The sequence below is a fragment of the Amborella trichopoda genome, chromosome 3 (genome assembly GCF_054954075.1).
Source record: "Amborella trichopoda isolate Santa Cruz 75 chromosome 3, AtrichopodaSantaCruz75HAP2 v2.0, whole genome shotgun sequence".
In the NCBI taxonomy this organism is placed as follows: domain Eukaryota; kingdom Viridiplantae; phylum Streptophyta; class Magnoliopsida; order Amborellales; family Amborellaceae; genus Amborella; species Amborella trichopoda.
The window spans coordinates 45546571-45568739 of NC_142338.1; the positions used below are offsets into that span (position 1 = coordinate 45546571).

Genomic DNA, 22169 nt, shown 5'->3' on the forward strand with positions numbered 1-22169 from the left:
TGGACACCTGAAAATCTTCAAAATTGATAATCCAAATAAATGCATTACAAGATGCACTATTTCGAGTACTTGAAATCCATTTTTTTTGCATCCATACATCTCGAGGTTGAGAAGATCAACTTGAAAGTTTCTCGGCATCGAAACATCTTCTAGTGAATTTATGAGGTGCCCCTTAATTTGATTGTTTAGGACCTCAACCTTATTTAAACTTTTTCCATCAATAAATATAAAGAACTCCATAATGAAAAAGATACAATTGCCTTTTAAACTTCATACAATCTAACTAAAAAAGCTGCAACATGACAGGTGTAAAGTGCAATTTATATAAGATGTCACCCTAAACAATCAAAGTAAGGCACACCTCCAAAGTCTGCCAAAATGTATGCCAAGATGCTATAGTCTAAGTGCGGCAAATCAAGGCAAAATAGACACTGAAGAAATATATAAATGGAAGTTTAAGTTTTCAGAAACAAAAGTATTTGCTCAGATTTTAATACAAATGCTGATCTGCTGATGGACAGTGGCTCTATTCTCTCCCTTCTTTTGTCTCTCTTCTTTGTTCTCCATGTACTTTCTTTGGTTGTGCTTGTTCTTTTTGCTTTTGCTTTCTTGTATTGTATTTTCATTATCTCAATGAATCTAGCACTTCTCAAAAAAAAAACCAACGTACTTGATTAAAATGGCTTCTCACTAAACGGTTAAGCTTTGCATTGATTAAAAAATTGGTACAAAAACCAGCCGGTTCGATATCGAACCGGGAATATTTTCTAAAAATTGGCTGATTTTCAACTTACCGGACCGGTTCGTCCTTATAACAGCATTTTAGGGTAAATAAGGGTAACTTATAAACAACGACGTTATTTTAAAATTCAAACCCTTATTTGTAGAAGGAAAACTATGAATCCAAATTTCACCATTTTTTATTCGGTTTGCGGCAATATTTTGGTTTTTTTTCGTGTTTTAATGGTTTAAATCACTAAATAATGAATCTCAAATAATAAATTTGGATTTAAACATTAAAAAAAACGAGTTTCTTGGATTGAAATGGCGGATTTTTTAGGTTTTTTTAAAACTTCCACCATTCTTTCAATAATCTCCTCAATACCTAATGATTCCTCAAGAAAGTTGAGGGGTGTAATTGCTATTCGAAGTATTTACTAGATTCAACTTTAATTTGATCATAAAACAAAAAAATAAAGGGTTTATTTTAACCCGAATGGTTGCTGCTCCAAGAACATGTGTTCTACCCAAAACAGCGGATTTTTTGTCCTTTTATTGGTTGTTTTTTATCAAATTAAGCTGTGTATTTCAATAATTGAGGCTTTATAGCTCAAATAAATTACTATGTTTATTTATTATTGAGTAAATTTTTTTATGTCAATTTTTTTATTGCATCATATAACGAAAATTTCGTAGATCTCGAATTTCCGCAATTTCTTCAATTAAATAAAAAATAACGAATATTTTTTGATGATATTGGGTGCGTTTGAAAGATGATCAAAGCTTTTACAATGCATGTATGTTCATTTTTTCAATTATCCAAACATTGAGGGTCGTTTCTTGCTTGAAGTGTTGCTTCATTTTTTGGGTTTTGAAAAGTCAATTTTTCTAAAAAAGATATTTTGTTCAAGAAAATTTTGTTTTTTGATAAAATTGAGAAGGGTTTTTCTATTTTGCTTAATAAATTATTTTTAATAGAATTATGATTTTTTTATAAAATTACATTTTTTTTATGAATATGGGAAGTGTTTTTCTATTTTGCTTAATAAAATTATTCCTTTGCTAAAATTATTTTTTGATGAAATTGATTCTTCTTTTTGATAAGTGCATGATAATGTCGTTCGAATGTATTTTTCTATTTTACTTAATAAAATTTTTCCTCTGATAAAATTATTTTTTGATGAAATTGATTCTTCTTTTTTATAAGTGCATGATACTGTCGCTCGATTTTTTTGTTATCTTTTTTTTTTTTTTTTTTTTTTTAAGTTGATGTATTTATATTTGTAATTATGGAAATGAGATATTTTGTTTTCTAAAGTGCATGTAAAAATTATGGTTGCCTTATGTTCAATGAAACACTGCATTGTCTTGTATGTGCTTTGTTCTTCTCCGTTTTCTTTATTTATTTATTTTGTTCATTCTCTATCAAGTTTTTGGAATGAAATGGAAATAGCCTTTAAAAGATCAACTATTTTTTAAAAAATCGGCCGACTAACTCAAGATCGGTCATTGATCGATCCTGATCTGGCCCGATTCCACAGAGAGAGAGAGAGAGAGAGAGAGAGAGAGAGAGAGTTATACAAAGATCATAATTTCAAATCATCCCTCATTTGAGAAATTAATTTTTCTAAAAAAGAAAAAAATTTCAATTTGTTTAGTAAAATTATATATATATTTTTTTATCAATATGGGAAGTTTTTTCTATATTATAAGACAAAAATATCTTCAAAAAAAATATCCTAAGCTATTTTCAGGCACATGACCATATAGTATTCGAATATTACTTTATAAAAAGTTGTTTCAATTTTTTTTTTGTAGAATAAATATATGTAATAAGATATTATACATTTAGTCTAAGTATTTTTAGTTTTTTAAAAAAAAAAATTGGGAGTTTTTTATCCATTTTTTTTAAAAAAAATCTGTTTGACCGGTTAATCCGGTTTCAGTTCAAACCGCTCCCAGCCCCATGTCCGATTAACCGTTCCGGTTCGATTTTGTTAACACTCGTTTCAACCCAAAACATCCTACTAACTGATTCCTGAGTGGACTGGACCATGAAATCACGCAGTTCTGGTTGAAACCAGTCCAAAAGGTCAGTTTCATCCAAGTTACCAATTATGTAGCTCACACCGTCACACCTATTCCAGCGCTAACGAAGAACAACTGCTAATTTCTATAGATATAATCGCCCAGCATATGTTTCTAACAATACAATGGTGCCATTTCCTATTTTGATACAATCATATCGAAACACACAAAAGGGGGAAATTGGTGAAAAAAATAAAAATGGAAACATGCTTTTTGGTATTTGCTTTTTAGATCCACACATATTGGAAGGGAAGATGCAAAACAGACATTCATTTCAAACTTACCAGGCCACCCATGTTGGAGAATGCACAATACTTACCCACTAGAATATTACCCGCAATGGTCTGCCTGAACACCAAGGACATCCGCAATCAACTCCTCTGTTAACTGGAATTCATTGTAAGTCCATTTGTAAATGCAAAACAAAAACAAAAATAAGTGCAAAAAAAAAAAAAGCACCTAAGAATGGGTGCATAATCACAACACAAAAAAGAAAAGGAAATAGGAAAAAAAATATGAAACATCCAATGGATAATATATAAAGACTGACTTCATTTCCCACACAATTGCAATTGGATATGAACCAAATTATAAAAAAAAAAAAATGTTTATATAAGGTTGAGATCCTAAACAATCAAATTAAGGCACAACTCAAAATTCACAAGAAGAGGTTGTTTCAATGCCCAAAAATCATCAAATCGATCATCTCAACCTCAAGATATATGTATATCAGAAGAAAAAAAAAGACTTCAATGCATTTTCTAGACCGTCACTTTTCAAGACTTTCAAGTGTTCATAGTCTGTTCGATCTACACTATTGTTTAAGCTTTAAATTTCGTAATTAGAGATAAAAATAAATTTTCAAGCCATTACAAAGATTTTCAATACTAAAACATCTTTCAACACTATTTGAAGGTGTGCCTTCCTTTGATTGTTTAAGGCCTCAGCCTTAAATAAACCACACCCATAACTTTATTTGCTTTCAAATTGCCAAGCAAAATAAAGAAAAATTAGAAGACACCAATTATAGAGTAGTTTCCTCAAGAAAATCCAATGCACCTCTCCGTCTCTCCCCACCATTGCCGCAGCACGATATTCACAATATCCACAACTACTGAAACCTCCCACTACCACCACCACAGTTGCTACTAACACCACCACTACATGCCACCAACACCACTATTATTGCACCTTAGCCACCACCACGACCATGACCACGACCAACATCATACCACGACCACCATCTTGCCACCACAATCACCATTAGGACCATCATTGGGCCATGCCAACCCTAGCCAAGGCCCAGCCTGAGTCACTAAGGTCCGCATGGCTCTAGCCTACGCCAACAAGGCCCGTTGGAAGGAAGAGACTCAGCATGGGGTCTACTAAGTCTGGTTGAAGTAATCTCTGACAATTTTACTTCTTTAAATTTTAGTTTTGTGTTGAGCTCTTTTATTCCCATAAAGCTAAGAAATTTTTTTAATTTATATACACGGTGCTTGATCACACAGTCCTACTTTCATTGATATCAGAGCTAGATCTACTTGCTGCTCTATTTCTTTTATCTCATTATTTGTTGGTGAGTTGAGAATGAGATATAAGAAAGCCAAGGACTTTTGTGGTCAATTGATACACCTCTGAAAGAATTATTAGCATATTCAAAACAGGGAAAAGGCACTATGCAGAGTCGAGTATTCTATGTTGTTTTGGAGTAGTGATATGAAGAAGATAATGATATAATTCTTTGATGCATACTTCAATGATATTATGTGTTTTTTAGAGTAAGATCTACCTATAAAATTTCAATGGGAAATCCTGAGGGAATTGAAAGTTCTGGACTCATCAATGAAGGGTGTCAGTTCTGACCCAACAAAATCTAGGAACTGCCCATAAATTTTTCTACCAACTATATGATTTTATTTTTAGCTGAAATTTGTTGGAAACTCATCAAATTGAGTTTACTTTCAAACAAAAATAGTTTCATGAAGAAAATCTTTGTGGTTTGAGAGATATAGTCATTTTATTGAAGGGTGCACAAGGGTTGTTGTTTCAACGACTTGAAAGTCATGATTTTATTTGTATTCTTAGCAAAATTTTTTAAGGCTCACACCAAGTTTCTAGACTGCCATTTTGAATCTAATTTCTAAAAAAAATTATTTGAGTCTATGGGAAATAAGGAATAAAAACTTTGGATTGGAGAGAGATCATTTTGAATTTTATACAATTTGGTGTGTTCTCATTGAGATGTGAATATTTATATTTATCAAGCCTACTTAACAGAGTGATATGAGGCATGTATAATTATTTTTGTTGTCATTTTGAGTCTACATTCAAACAAAATAGGTTTGAAAGGAAAACTCCATGAGGGTGGAGAGAAAAAATAATTTTACTAGATAGTGTTCATCTTGGAATTCTGTAATATGATATATTTTATAACATGAATCTCACTTATTTATTTCTCTAAAGAAAAATATTATTTGAGATTCATACCATAATGTTATGTTTGAGTTTTGAGTCTAGTTTTCAATAGAAAAGGTTTAAGAAAGAAATCCTTTGTGGAGTGAGACAAACAATTATTTTAATGAGAAGTGCGCAACCTGATTTTCTATTGTGAAAACTGTATTGTGACGTGCATGTCATTAAATCGAAAACCCACTAAATGGTATGATTTAGGGATGGAATTGAGCACTATTTTGTATTTTTTAGTTTATTTCAATACTCAAAAAGTTTTAGAGATAAACTCCTCATGAGTTGAAAGATATTGTATTTGTATCATGGGATACCCATCTTTTATTCTGCAGTAAATTAAAAGATGTGCCATGTTGAAACACATATTTGTACTCCTCATAATGGAAGCTCTGTTTTAGGACTCATTCAAAAGTTTTATAATGTGTCATGAGTGTGATTTATAACAGTAAAACTTCAAAAAGAGGTAATAGAAGGTTGGCAAGATATGATCATATGACACTCTATGTGAAGAGTGTTCAATCTAGGAATTACAGAAAGAAGAAGAAACACAATACCGATAAAAATATCTTGGTTTTTCGCAATGAAGGGATATGTAGAGAGACTTGATGGCAGCATAAAAACTCTAAAGATCAGTGGGAGAATTAAATTTGTAATCTTTAGAATGATGAGATGAAAAAAAGTATTCTTTAATATATGTATAGGAGAATCCAAAGGCCGAAGAGGTGGATGCTTCATCGACGTGTAAAAGATGATGACCAAGTCATCAGTTATGTTCTCTTCCAAGTTCACAAAAGTTCATCGGCAAGTAAAAGCAAAGAATTAGAAAAGCCCAAGTACCATACTACATGGTTTTGAGGTATGAAATATGTCTGACATTACATGGTAAGGTCATATAGAGAAAGATGATTCATTAAGTTTTTTTATGTTTTAAATACTTCTTTGATTATATTTTGGATGTTTGTTTATGAATATGAATGGAGTGTATGAACATTAAGAAATAACTGCTGACAAGTTTGAAAGAGTCAATTTTTTTAATACCCTATGTTTTAATACCTCCTTGTACTTATAAGAACAAGGAGATGAAACATGAGAGATGGGTATGGCTCATTCAAATATGTAAGCACGAAGGGAGTGTTCCGATGGAACCCGGTCTTAGTGATGTGTTGCATGTGATGACGATCTCATGAAAAAGTCCTCCATATTTTCCAAAAAGAAATGTTTTTGTCATGTTTTGACAACCATTCTTTAGTCGTGCTTTATTTTCGATAAAATTATAAGATGGTTTGTGAAAAGCTATCTTATGAATTACTAAGCATGTATTTAAAATGAAATTGGATCATTTGTGAAAAACCTAAGTCTATGAACATGGTTTTGAAAAAACCCCATAGTCTTGTGAGGTCTACTAAGTAATTCAAAAAAATATCGTTTTAAACCACAATGCTATTTTTTCTACCTATTGTTTGTGAAAGTATAGCAAGTCAAGAGTTTTTTATATAAGGAAAAACATTAGGTCTTAAAAGTATTTTATGTACATGTGAAAAAGTGTCATTAATCTATGCACTGTTTTTAAATACCCGCATGTCTTGACTCATGTTTTCATAATACCGATTATGTGACCTAGTTTTGAGTTGTTTAGAATCCTCGATTGCCTAAAGACCATGAACCATAGGGTATGTCATAGGATGACTATCTTGCTAGGTCTCCTTGACACATATTGTGTGGATAAAATAACTTATATACTACCAAGAAAACTAATGTGGTTGAACCTTTGTGGTTCAGGAAGGTTTTGCATATTTTGAAACCAAACGGAAATTGACTTATTTATTGTTGCATAAGACTTGCTATAATACCTCATGACACAAGCATGAGAATGCTGAGATAATATTTTTATGTTTGAGTCGGAGCGGTTAACAATCCCACAATTATTTTTAACAGCTTGGATATTCAAATATACAGGTATCCTATTATAAACGATCCAGATAAACTCAATATTCCAATGGGACTGTGGGAGCACCAGCTTGTGTTTGATAGGCCTGCTAGAACAACATATTATTGCTCACCCATAGAACCCGGATTCGTGACGCTAGTCGTATGGCTAGCAAAGGGAGCAACTTGATTGAAGAACTGCTTTAAGCCACTGAAGATATGATCCCATGCGATGAGGGTATGTGATGATATTCTACAACAATAGGTCCATGATTCGCGATAAGATATGAAAGATGGACCACAACCACGTATGGGATGAGATATGAGCAGCAAAAATAAAGAGGCGCTATCTCCATAACTCTTGTTTGAAAAGATTGATGGCGAAATCCATGATTAATGCAATAAGAGTAAGTGAAAAATGCTTGAGAGATAGATTGTAATTGGGGGGATGAGAATGTGAAAAAAAGAAATTGGAAGGCCTTCAAAGGCCAAGTGGGATATGTTGGGTTTATGTGGCCTTATGAGAGCTTTATGAGCATTTTATATAGTGAAACATAAACTCAGTATGAGTGTGGTCCTCGTATGGACCATACTAGACAAATGCTATTTGTCGATACTTGGACGAGGCTCGACATGCTAGGCTAGTTGAACTGGAAAAACCCAAGGTACATGGGCATAAAGATAAAATCGAGAAGGATTTAGTGGGTGAGGTCGGAGTATGCCCAAATGAGAGCCGAGGGACTATGACCCATTGTGTGTGATGAATAGCCTTTAGATACATGATTAAAACCTTATTGTTGTATCATCACACAACATGTACATAGATAGTCGCATTGAAATAGTAATCCACCATTGAAGGTAAAACATGTACATGTGCGAGAGATTACCCCTATTGACCATAGAGTCATAGTTACATCATAGTTTGGGGACCATGGATTTGTTTCTAGAGGAGAACCTGAAATCCACATAATGGGATTGCGTCCCCTAGCCGATTGGCTGACTTTGGCGGTCCATTATGAACCCCTGAAGTGGATTGTGGGTCATGGGAACTGCTGGGTCAATTTGAAAAAGCTAGGTGGATTGTGGTTTGCAGTTGAAGGTAGAGTACTCCAGTGCATTGATAAATTCCTAGACCTAAACGGATCTGATTCCCATCAAAATTAATTAATTTTATGTTATATGATTTTATAATATTTATTTGATTTTTGTGAATCTTCTGATATTTTATTTTTTTTGTCATTTAAATTTATAAATTAAGAGAAAGATAGTTTCCAATGTTTTAAATAAATTATGAAATTTAAAATTATAAATTCAAAATAAAATATTTTCTAAAATTATATGAGACCCTCCATAAAATATGGAGGTTCATTTAACACATTTGGTATTTAGGTGGGGCCCACGAGACGCCACCAACGGGTGGCATGACCCACCCATAAGGGATTATTCAAACTTGCATAATGTGGTGATGATTATCCTATGCAAGTTGGCTTTCTAATTTTGGATGAGACCAACTTGCAGAATGAAATCAAATATTTGAAATATTAAATCTTGTGAATTAAAAATTGCTTGATTCAAAAAATAAAAAATTGATATACTAAATTAAAAAGTAAGAGATATGTTTTCTTTATTTAAATATTTGATGGGAATAAATTTAAAAAATAGAAGATAAAATTCAACACCTTCTTTTGAATCTTGATGGTGGATCAAAGGAATAGATGGCTCACATCACTCATCCCACAAGTCTCCTTAGATCGACGGTCAAGATTTCATCTCACTAAAGATGACAAACTAGAAGACATAAAAAATCTATAAAAAAGACTATCCTCCCTTACCAAATCTCTACACCAATTCTCTTCTCTCACTAAGAATTATCTCTCTCCAAGAATTCTACAGGGGCCACTCCCCAACCTAGGGCTTCATCTCTGTCCCTAAGTTTCAAGAGGGAGGCATGCCCCAACCTAAAATACTCTCTTTGAATTCCCAAGGGGGGCACACCCAAGATATCTTCTTTCTATCTCTCCTGTGGGTTCTAAAGGGCACAACCTAGCTTGGGATTGGTTCTTGATTTGTGGGTAGCACCTTGCTAGTAGTAGATCTGTCCATCTTTTTTTTATTTCTATCTCTCATCTCTCTAAAGATCAAACCAAGGGGGCTTGAGTAAGACTCAGGCATAGTTGGTTCTAGATCGAGATCCATATGTTTTTTAGAGGGTTTTGCCACAAGTAGGAGAATCAAATATTGTCTGTCGATTTAAGGAGACTTGTGGGGTGAGAAATATGAGTCATCAATTCATTTGATCTACTATCAAGATTCAAAAGAAAGTGCTAGAACCTTACCTTCCTATTCCTAAATCTATTCCCAACAAATCTTTAAAAAATATATATATATATATATCTTACTTTCTAATTTAGTATATCCATTCCTTATTTCTTGAATCAAACAATCTTGATTCACAAGACTTAATATTTCAAATATTTGATTTCATTGTACAAGTTGGCCTCATCCAAAATGAGAAAATCAACTTGTATGGAATAATCATCACCACAATAGGCAAATTGAGTAATCCCATATGGGTGGGGCGTGCCACCCTTTGGTGGCCTCTCGTGGCCCCATCCAAATACCACATGTGTTAATGGGCCTCCATATTTTATGGAGGATCCTATATAATTTTAGAAAATATTTTATTTTGAATTTAGAATTTTAAATCTCATAATTTATTTAAAACATTGGAAATGACTTTCTCTTAATTTATAAATTCAAATAACAAAAATAAAATATCAGAATATTCACAAAAAAATCAAATAAACATTATAAAAATCATATAACATAAAATTAATTAATTATGATCGGAATCGGATCTGTCTAGGTTTAGGAATTTATCAAAATGCACTGGAGCACTCCACCTTCAACTGTGGACCATGATCCACCTAGTTTGCTCAAACTAACTCAGCAGCTCTCATGACCCACAGTCCACTGCAGGGACTCATAATTGGACCACCAAAATCGGCCAATCGGCTAGGAGATTTAGGTTCTCCCCTAGAGACAAATCCATGCTCCTCAGACCATGATGCAACTACGACTTTATGGTCCATACTCGCACATGTACACGTTCTACCCTCAATGATAAATCACTATCTCAATATGGCTATCTATGTATATGTCGTGTGATGATACAACGATGAGGTTTTAACCCTGTCTCTAAAGGCTATTCATCACACACAAGGGTCACAGTCCCTTGGCTCTCGTCCGAGCATATTACGACCTCATCAAGGGCTAACCCACTAAACCCTTCTCGATTTTATCTCTATGCCCAGGTACTTTGGGTTTTTCCAACTCCGTTGGCCTAGCACGTTGAGCCTAATCCAAGTATCAACAAATAGCATTTATCTAGTATGGTCCACACGAGGACCACACTCCCACTGAGTTTATGTTTCACTATATAAAATGCTTATACAAACTTTCATAAAGTCTTTAAAGGCCACATAAACCCAACAGTCCAAGGCCCAAGCCAGACCCGGCCCAAGGCCCTAACTAGGTGAACCGGTAGCCCTTAGCCCAATTCGGGTCAGGGTGGACCTCATAGAATTTAGCATAAAGACACATTAAAGAAAAGGGCTAGGCAAGCCATGGCTTCTAACCCAAACCTAGCCTGGCCTTTTCTAGTCCCTGGGCCACGGTGACCCGCCACTCAGGCCAGCTCCCATGGCTTGAGCTCAGGTTTTTCAGGGAGGGGACTAATTGTCGTGCCCCATTGCCAACCCCAGCCACCACCACCATCAAATCATACCACCATCACCGCTCCATCACTACTACTATCACCATTACCCAGTCACAACCACCATCACCCCACCGCCGCGACCAACACTATGGCAGCACCAATGGCCCTCCTCTACCACACCCCTACCCTGCTGCCACCACCCCCAACTGGAGCACCATGGTAGAGCTGTAATTTAAGTCAAAGAAAAAGAAACAAATTACAAAATGAGAACAATATGAAAGAAATTATAGTTTAAATTGGAGCCGTATTTTGGGAGTTGATCCTAAGGGTCTTGTGAGAGCATAAGGGTTCCATTGAAGTGCTTAACCTAAACTAACTTTCCCGATTTAGATTAAAGGAGGATCGTCGATCTCGCACCATCTGATGGTGGTGACTCGGTGTGGGGTGTAATAAGCCCGATTGAGGTAATCTCCGACACTCTCCATTTTTATTTTTGCAACTTCATCTTTATATTCTCAAGCATAAGGAATTGTTATTTTGTTGTAAGTGATCTTTTGCTAAAACAAAAGGGGTATATTTAATAATATATTTTTGGTAAAAGATCACATTGGTCGCACTTTTATTGGTATCAGAGCAAGGTTATTAGGAGTCTTTTCTCTTTTATTGAGTCTAAATTTTTGTTTGAGAATAAAAGATATGGATGCACGTACCTTCATCTTTGAGATCCTAAAAACCGAAAGGTTCAATGGCACCAATTATGCATCTTGGAGAAGAAAGATTCAATGTGTTCTTTATGAGGAAAACTTGCACGAGACCCTCCATGAGGGTCATCCTCATCGTCCAAGTGACGACTCATCTCAAGCAATCAAAGATGAGTATGCCACTTGGAAGAGGAGGAACAGGAGATGTAAGAACATACTTTTGTGTGCCATGACTGACTCGTATGCTTCCGAGTATGAGTCAATTTCTACAGCAAGTGGAATCTTTGATAGACTTGAAAGAGAGTATGATGATCCCTCTCTCATGACGCAGCTGTGGCTCTGAAAAAATATAATGAGTTAAAGATGGCAGAGGGTACTAAGTTTGTGAATCATGTGCACATCTTTCGTGCACTAGTCAGAGAGATGGAAGACACCGGCATGAAACCGTCTGAACCCAACACATAAGACGTGGATCGTGTCTGTAAATTTCTTCATTACGATCGGGATCAGCACCCTGGGTTTATCGTAGAACTACTGGTGCAAGATTGATGTGGTTGGGATCACCTTCTTCTCGAATAATTGTATTCTCCAATCGTTGTAAACGTTAATTCATTTCACAAAATTCAGTGTGAACATCCTCCATGACTTTGGTAAAATTTCTAAAACTTGTCCCAGGCGATCATTCATAGTAGGATTAACTTTGCTCTCATACTAATTGAAGCATGGTATATGGATGGAAGAAATAATTAAAATAAAAATACTAATAAAGGGTGAGAAAATATACCCTATCTCAGTGTCTGCAAGGGAATTCACCCCAAAAAATAGTTTCACAAGATCAACTTTTTACTCAATCACCAATTCTCTTCTCCAAAAAAGGGACATCTCTCTTTTTAATACACTTAGAAGAAAGAAAAAAACAAATAAATGAAAAAATCCCACAAAAAATAAACTCTTTCTCTAAGTCAAGCACCACCTTTCCATTATCTCTCTCTCTCTCTCTAACTTCCACATAAATGTCTTTCTCCTACCCTCCTATTCCCTCTCCAAATCTAAATCTCTAAATTCTTATTCAAATTTCTTCTCCCTCTCAATCTCTTCTTCTCCCAACGTGAGGCCCCATAAATCTTTTAAGTCCATGAAAGTAGAACTTTCTCATTTCAAGCCACGTTAACCCTCACCGACCTTACCCATGAGCCCATGAGCAAGTAAACAAGAAATACCCATTGTCAACCCTAAAAATTGGAAACTTCATATCCTAACCAATTCCTAAATAAAAATAACTCAAAAAATAATAAAATTATAATTTTGAATTTTTTCTAATTTTTATCTGCAACAGTTATACTCCTGCATCTAAACAATGTGCCGTTGAATTTATCTAGCAATATCATACAAGGGTCATGAGAAGCTAGTATTAGGAAAAATATGGACACTCAAATCAAGAGCCTGACTTTTGGCCCTTTACAAGTTAGCTAAACCAGTCCAACCATTTGACTTTGTTCATTTGAATAATACCATTCTTGAGCTCTTATATTTCACTAAGTTCTCCCAATAGAGCCCAGATTTAGTTCTACCAATCAAAAATATAATAGGAGAGCACAGGTTTTAGTTTCCTTGATACGGAGATATCCAATCCACCATCGATTGGGGCCATTTTAACTATCAAAGAAATGAAAGAATTTGTTTGCCCTCATTTCATGATAAATGACTCTCTTTTGAATTTATCCAGAAAAAAAAGGACTACATTTTTTGACCTTATTGCCAAGGTTTGTTTGGTCCTCCAATTTTCTTTTTAAGTGGGTTAGATGCTGCATCGTGTTACGCTATACTCTAGTTGTTTTCAAGACTGTACTGGTGCTTAACTGGATGCATTCTATACCATTTTGATGAGAGTCACTTTACTGGCATCTTCCATATTGTATGTATGTTGACACGAAAATAGTTATGTTCAAGCACATCGATGACTGTAAACCATCTTGACAATTCAGTAGTCGACTTGGGACTCATGCATGTCACAAGCGACTCAACTGGACCTTTAAATAGATTCCTTCGTGGGTTACTTTATATTCTTTTCTTTTTTTAATGTTTACAAACTTCTCAAGGACCCGAAGAGTCGGCTTGGGACGCTGGGAGTCAACTTGGCACTAGACTGTGACTCCCGAACAGAGTTCAAGTCTTAATGCCAGAGAGCTTGTGTAAATTTTATGTATTTGGTGTTTGTAAATTTTGTGTAAAGTACCGAGGCGCATGGTGGGACTGCATCACCAATTATTTGATTGGCCTTCTAAAATATGTAAGTTCGAGATTCTCCCAACCTTAGAAGAATAATGCAGATAAAAATTAGAAAAAAAAATTCAAAATTATAATTTTATTATTTTTTTAATTATTTTTATATAGAAATTAGTTATGATAAGAAGTTTCCGATTTTTATGATTGACAATGGATATTTCTTGTTTACTTGATAAAGCTCATGGGTGAGGATTAAATTGATTTAAAATGAAAAAATTCTATTTTCATGGACTTAGGAGATTTAGTTAGAGATTTATGGGGCCTCACATAGGGAGAAGAGATTTGAATAAGAATAAATATCGAGATTTGAATAAGAATAAAGATATTTATGTGGAAGTTAGAGAGAGATACGGGTAAGGTGGAATGTGATTTTTAGAAAGAGATGAAAGAATAAATAAATAAATAAATAAATATGTCCCTTCTTTGGAAAAGAAAATTGGTGGTTAGGTAAAAAGTTGATCATGTGAAAAGATCTTTTGGGGTGGATTCCCTTCTAGACGATGAGAATTCCACGTAAATCTCTTTCTCCCTACTTCTCTTACATCTATCTCTTTATTTTCTTTCCAAATCTAAATCCCTTAAATCTCTCAATTCTTATTCAAATCTCTTCTCCCAATGTGAGACCCCATAGATCTCTAGCTAAATCTCCTAAACCATGAAAATAGAACTTTCACATTTTAAGCCACGCGTTAACCCTCACCCATGAGCCTTATCAAGTAAACAAAGAATACCATTGTCAACCCTAAAAATTGGAAACTTCCTATCCTAACCAATTCTTAAATAAAAATAACTCAAAAAATAATAAAATTATAATTTTGAATTTTTTCTAATTTTTAGCTACATCATTCTCTTGAGGTTGGGAGATGCTCGACCTCGAGCTTACATGCTTCAAAGGCCACTCAATTAATTGGAGATATAGTCTCACCAAATGCCTCGATACTTTTTCTTCAATAAACCGATTTGATATTTTTTATTCAATAAACCGATTCATCAAATACTTCGTGCTTATTTCGAAATAGGACACTGAGATCTCGGGCTCAATCGTGATTTCTTTTTATTTTTAAGTTCCTCGTAAAACTTGAGAAATCAAGCTGAATACCAAGATCATGTATATGCTCCATAAGACGTGGATCTTGCCTGTAAATTTCTTCGCTATGATCGGGATCAACACTTTGGGTTTGTCATAGGACTACTGGCGCAAGATCGATGTGGTTGCGATCACCCTCTTCTCGAATAATAGTATTCTCGAAACTTTGTCGCCGTTAATTCATTTCACAAAAATTAGGTTTGAACATCCTACATGACTTTGATCAAATTTTCGATCATCCATAACATGATTAGCTTTACTCTCATACCAACTGATGCAAGGAATATGGAGGGAAAAAATAATTAAAATAAAATATAATAACAACAGGTGAGAGAATATACTCTTTTTCAGGGTCTGCAAAATAATCCACCTTAAAGATCTTTCCACAAAATCAACTTTTTACTTAACCACAAATTATCTTCTCCAAAGAAGGGACATCTCCCCTTTTAAATACACTTAGAATAAATAATAAATAAATAAATAATCCACAAAAAAATAAATTCTCTCTAAAAGTCACGCACCATCTTTCCCTTATCTCTCTCTAACTTCCACATAAATCTCTTTCTCCATATTTCCTCTCTCACGTCTATCTTCCTATTTCCCCTCCAAATCTAAATCCCTTAAATCTCTCAATTATTATTCAAATCTCTTCTTCTAAGTCCATAAAAGCATAACTTTCCCATTTTAAGTTACATCAACCATCACTGACCTCACCCATGAGCCTTATCAAATAAACAAATAATACTCTTTGTCAATCTTAAAAATTGAAAACTTTCTATCCTAACTAATTCCTAAATAAAATTAATTAATAAAATAATAATTTTGAATTTTTTCTTAATTTTTATATGCATCAATAGGGAAGACCAAGGCTTGTGATTACCCTAATCAAGGACTATGATTATCATGATGACAATAGTTTTACCGTTATTGCCTAGCTTAGATGAAGTAATTCTATTGTTGCAGCCATTGTACCACGGCTGCATCGGAAATTGCATGCCGCTCTGCATGCGTGCATGTGTGTGTAAGAGAGAGAGAGAGAGAGAGAGAGAGACCACATATTAACACCAGCTAAATATGTTCTAAAGGGAAAAGCACCATATATTGAGAAAAATGAAATTAAAACAACAAAGTATCAGAAATAGTAAGGGTTTTCAAAGAATTCATGGGTTCACACTTCACCTAAAGTATCATTCAAAATATAAGGTGATTTCAATAATACATAAGAGAAAAACAAGCAGAAAGAAAAATGATAGCTCAAGCTTACCTTGATCAGTGGTGTTGTGTGGCAAGAGAAGCCCCCTTCTTGTTAAGACTTGTCATATCCCAACATGTGAAACAAAAATTCATGGCCACCTTTTTAGACATATGACATGACTAACTTCCCCACACAAAGCCGTCCTATCATTCTTGTGCCTGAAATGGATGTTTTAACCACAGGAATGACATCGGCTAATTCTACTTCAAATGTGCTGCAACAGGTGGCCCAACAATTAGCATATTCCATGACCACCATCAGCATAAAACTCAAGTAAAGCAGTAAGTATGTGAATTTCATATTATACGGTATGTTTGAATCTCAATATGGTCCATAAGTTCTCCATTTTAATCTGACTACTGTATGGTTCTAAAAAGCCAACCTGTAAAAGTTTTCTGACCCTCCAATTCCCACCAAACAATATGCATTTGTTAATTTTGAAAATACTCCAACTTCACAATAATTCTCAAACATAAGTCCTACAACAAAATGAGACAGAAAGTTATTCACTAGCAGAAACAATCAAAGAGAAATACGCCTCCCTACCGAATTATTTTAGGGGAAGCAACATAAAAAATTACCAAGCTACGCAATGGAAAGCACTGTCAGAAATTCTGAACCTGAAGATTTCTCCTTCCTACATTGTTGGAACTAATGGCATAATTCTTTGAAATGTCTGTGTGGCAAACCACACAGTTTCATGAACAAGGCAGGCAATGTGTGTTTGTTCCTATAGTTTTTTTTTTTTTCCAAAATATAAGCATCTCATTATCCATTAACCTTCAATCCTAAGAACCAAAGTGAATAAGATGAAATTTGGAAGTTCTTAAAATCAAGAATACCTTCGAATGTGGATGACTTCCAAGGCACACATGGATGAAGGAAAAAGGATTAGCTACATGTAGGGTTTAGTGGACTACGGTTGACGAGTTTCAAAATTAAGATTTAAGAAGAATTAGGGTTACAGTTTGAATTAAGTTGTGATTAAGAAGACGAAACAGATGGAATTGGATCGGACACACGACTAGGTTAATGAAGTTAGGGTTATGATGCATTAGGGTCTGATTGGAATAGGGTAGTGCAGAGAGATGTGGCTCGTTGAGGTTTGGCATGAATAGATGGAAATGTGTGGTTGAAGATAAATGAAATATAGAGGAAAGGCCAACACTTCTATAAATCAATATAATACTACAAATATGGATACTAACTAAAAAATTGTACGACTAATAGCAATACAAAAGTTAACATTTATCAAAAAAAACTAAAAAATCATACAATATCTACACCATACAAAATTAAGGTTTCACAGAATCAGCACTAACGGTGATTTGTGGAATCAACAATTCAGATGGAATCAATACTATCTAAGTGTGCAAGAAGGCAAATTTTATCGTTCAAAGCATTGTCTGGAGTCTGGACATATGCCCCTTGAATGTATTTATGCTAGTCTTCTAAATCCTGATTTACTTGGACTACAAGATGGATCAGAACTCCACTGACATAAATGAAATTCAAACAAATAGGAAACCAAAACACTAAGTACAAATAAGGAAACCTAGATACCTAACACTCCTATAAGAGGACCATAAGAGGGTTAATGGTTGTTAAGATAGCATGAACATGATGGACCGTAAAAGGGATGATATTTGTATAAGCATGTAGCACATGACTGCATGCTCCATGAAATACAGCGCTGCATGATATGCATGAGCCATGCAAAGTACTCCATACTCATGTTATGTTGCGATGCATTGCACACGTGCAACATGTAAGTCATACTCCATGGCATGTGAAGTTGCATTGAATGTACATGCAATACGAGGTACAACATGCTCCATGGCATAATGCAGTGCACCACACAGGAATGATAGCAAATGCCACATCATACTACATAATATACATTTGTATATACATGGTGCATCTCCGTGGGGGAATAGGACCCCCCAACTTATATTTATATCTATACTACAAAAAACCCCTAAACCTTTTCTTACAATCAAAAACTCCCCAAGTTCCAACTGTTCAGACAAATAACCCCCTCAAAAGGACATCAACAATATTTTGGACTTAAATACCCCTTGTTTTAAGAAACATTTAAAAAAAAAAAAATCTCCTCTCTACCCCAAAGATCTGTCTCTTTGCCCTCTCTATCACTATCATCCTCCAAGCTTCTAGTTCCTCTCTCTCTCTATATATCCACCCAGCCCTTATTGATTCCATAAACCCCTATGTCCATGAGAGTATTGATTCTGTAAAGTTCTAATTTAACCCTAGTAGTTGTGGTTCTTTGAGTCTCCTATCCCCGGCAAATCCAACTCTGCATCTGCTTTAGAAATGAGTTCTAGATAAACCGAGAACACGAAGCTCAACAAGCATCCAAACTGGAAGAGCGCTCAGGTTCTATAGGAAGGCTATTTGCAAGCAAAAGGGTGTTGCTTTTAGGTCATCCCCTTCTTCAACCTACGCTCATCCCCTCTTCATCACAAGCTCCATCATCAAAACCAACCATTACTCCCAAGGCACTTCTGTTACTTCATCAATAAAAATTCACATCCATCTACGACACACCACCATCATCATCAAACCAGACACCATACAAGGCCACATCCCATCTTCCATTCTTCTTAGCCATCAACTTCAACCCCTAATATAAAGCACCAAAATAAGCTACACCTTCGACAACCATCCAAACCCCTCTAGACCCTTAACCCATACCTGCTCTCCATTAAACATTTGAACTTTCTCAAACCATCACGACATCTACCTTGGCATTATATCTTAAATCATCTACAACCCCTAAACTTATTTCTCATGTCCACGACCTAGCTGCCCGTCAAAAACCAAGCATCATTATATAATGGTAACCCTGGTTTGCAACCACATACTCTTAAACTTATAATGCTCAGCCCACCAATGCTTACTAATACATATGTAGATGCCAATCTGTTTGGTCCTACATCACATCATACAAAATTAGACAGTTGTTTCATACTGTGTTGTTTTTTGATAGACTGTTGTTTTTTTTTGTGGGGAGGTGGGGGGGTTTTGCAAGGGGTGCTTTGAGTGTTAATAATATGGCAATTTTTTAGTGTTCTATTCAAGATTCTCAAGAAATGAAACCAAATAATTCAGCTTTTGGGATATGGCCTTTTGGCTAGATAAAAATATTTAGAAAATGAAAATAAAACTCTGACCAATGCTTCAAGGCTCTACAGCTTCTTTGATTGAAGACATAGTGCTTTGTGCACCCAATGAGGCCCTCTTCTTTCAAGGCTAACAACTAAAAGTTTTAAATTTTTTCTTTTTCTTTTTTCTTTTTTCCTTATCATTTGCAATTTAATGATGCACATTTATGCATTTATTGTAACTCTGCCATCGCTGCCCGGATAAAGGAGGAGGGTTGTGTTAGGTAGGGCAGTCAGCGTAAAACTTTCCCATATCTTTTCATGAATCCTTGTTTGACTGAGGTTACAGTGCTTGGTGGCAGAACATGATTCATGTAGCCTGACCTCAAATAGTTGGGATAAGGCTCAAATGATGATGATGTTGATGATGATTCATGCCTTTATTGTTTCCTACGTATATCTATGTTTCAAAGAAAGCAGAATAAACTACATAGAAAAGAGGAATCAGGAAGCAACCACATCAAATACTTACTTGTAGGCATTATTATGACTCTTGTTAATCCCCTCTAATAATAGAGGCACACCACAGATCAACCTGCCTTTAAAAATTGACACAAAATCACCATTAACATATGTGACAAGTTAAGGGTAAAAGATTCTTAACAAAAATCAATATGGCAATCATAAGCAGTAGAAATGCTTTAGTTGTACAATGACACGAAAGAAACCAAAATGTCACATTACCATCTAAAATATATGGCAAAGCATTATCCATCATATATAGTACAAGCATGTTCGGATTGAAAATTAATTTCATCTGGAATCGACTATCTTATCTAAAACTAATACAAGCTGGATAATATTATCTTGTTAGCTATATGGTATGTATCTTGCCTTATGTATAATATTACTTTATTAAACTCTTTCAGCGATTTCTAGCTATTTTCAGCTATGTTTGGCCAAAAACATGTGATTTTTAGCAAATTACTATGAATAAAGCAAAACAAACTTTCAAAAAGATACAATTATCTCCAAAACTGCTTATAAGTTTATCTCAAATAACTTTGTGATGGACACTACCAAAAACAACTAATTCATTATATAGATTAATTTTTATTGAAATAGTGCATAAGGAGTAATAATGTGTACATCTAAACAAGCATGTATGGAGCATTTCATTCATAGTATGCACGCAGCAAAATGTATATTGAACATGTACAATGAAAGAATCCAGAAGATGATTAAAAACACATTCAAATGCACTGGGAATGCAAAACTCACACCCAAAAGTTGGAACTAGCTCAGATAAGTCACATATATCAGTGACAAATATGGAATTCAAGTAGAATCTGGTTGATAATATGTCAAAATATCACCAAGATTTTAATATAGAACCATCTATTCCAACTAAAAAAATCAAAGCCCAAACTAAATCAATCACAATCATACTGATCATAAACCCATAAAAACCTAAATTCAAATATTAAAACACAAAATTATAAAACCTTCCAATCTCCGTGAATCCAATCATATGGCACCACATTTTTTTTCCACAGATTAAGGTAACCCATAACAACTGTTAAGAGTATGATCACAGCCCCAAGGAGATTATTTAATCCAATGCCACAAGATGTTAAGAGTATGATCACAACCCCAAGCAGATTATTTAATCCAATGCCACAAGAGGACCTCAAAACTTCCGTATACAAGAAAATCCCATGAAATATGGCACATAAACGGCTTAATATTGCCCAGCCAACTAACTCAAGAAACTGGCCACCATATGAAACTCAATTATTTTGTTTGTTAAAACTCATGGGAATCCTTCAAACATTAACCATATACACATTGAGAAACTTGTATTCTCGATCAAAACTTTAAACGGTGATCTGTGAAAGTGCAAAGATAACACACAAAAACAACTTTAAAACCTCCAAAAACATCAATTGACAATACATTAAAAATAAAAAAAATCATAAGTAATTTGATTTAGGAGTGCGCAGGAGAAAAGATAAGGAAAAGGGGGCTCAAAATTATTAATATATCACAAAGAGATAGAAAGAAAGAGAGGAGATACTGTCAGTTTTCCTACTTTGTATAACATCAACAAACCCCTATGGAGGCAATAAAAACTAGGGCAGAAAACCAGGCCCTCGAACTCTGAAACCCCATCCCAGAAAAAAATAAATAAATAAATAAAGAAAAAAAATAAAAAAAAAGCAAGTAGGAAAACCCAATAAACCTAAATACTCGAACTCTGATATCCCCTCCAGAAAAAACAAAGGAAGCCTTAACAGAAAGGAAAGGCTAGAAAATAAAGCGAGAGATGATCCTCAATAGAGAGAGGGAGAAAATTCAGAAGGGAGAATTGTGATTCGTAGGATAGAGGACTGGAGACCACCGTTTAGAGAGAGAGACGGTTTTAGAGAGAGTAGGACGAATCCCTTTAAAACCCTAGAAAGAAAAGAGAAGCGAGGGAATTGAATGAAAGGCCCATTAGTGGGATCAAAGAAAGATGCTCTGCTAACAAAAGATCGAGGAAGCCAAGAAGAAAATAAACAAAACAAAACAAAATGAAAGAGGGGGAGAAATTTGACTGCCTCTTGCACTTGGATGAGAAATGCGGGCCAGTAAGTGGAAAAATTTGACTGCTTCTTGGACTTGGATGAAAAATGAGGGCTAGTAAGTATATATATATATATATATATATATCTTTTTTTTTTTTTTTTTTACTTTTCGGACAAGTTTTCTTTCTTTCTCTATTGCATAAAACTATATACTTCCCGTCCATTTT

The 22169-nt window shown here is 34.7% G+C and overlaps 1 long non-coding RNA gene across 3 annotated transcripts; it reads right to left on the reverse strand.

Annotated features, from left to right (window-relative positions):
• Positions 1-300: 300 nt before the first annotated feature.
• On the reverse strand, positions 301-20907 carry LOC105421392 (uncharacterized). Of its 3 annotated transcripts, XR_016051299.1 has the most exons (5): positions 19908-20907; positions 16633-16729; positions 16260-16464; positions 3128-3195; positions 301-645 (listed from the first exon to the last, which is right to left on the reverse strand). It is a non-coding gene; the product is annotated as an uncharacterized LOC105421392 (long non-coding RNA). The 3 variants fall into 3 exon arrangements; XR_016051300.1 differs by lacking the exon at positions 301-645 and having other exon boundaries at positions 2871-3195; positions 16260-16408; XR_002282542.2 differs by lacking the exon at positions 301-645 and having other exon boundaries at positions 2871-3195.
• Between the last annotated feature and the right edge of the window lie 1262 nt (positions 20908-22169).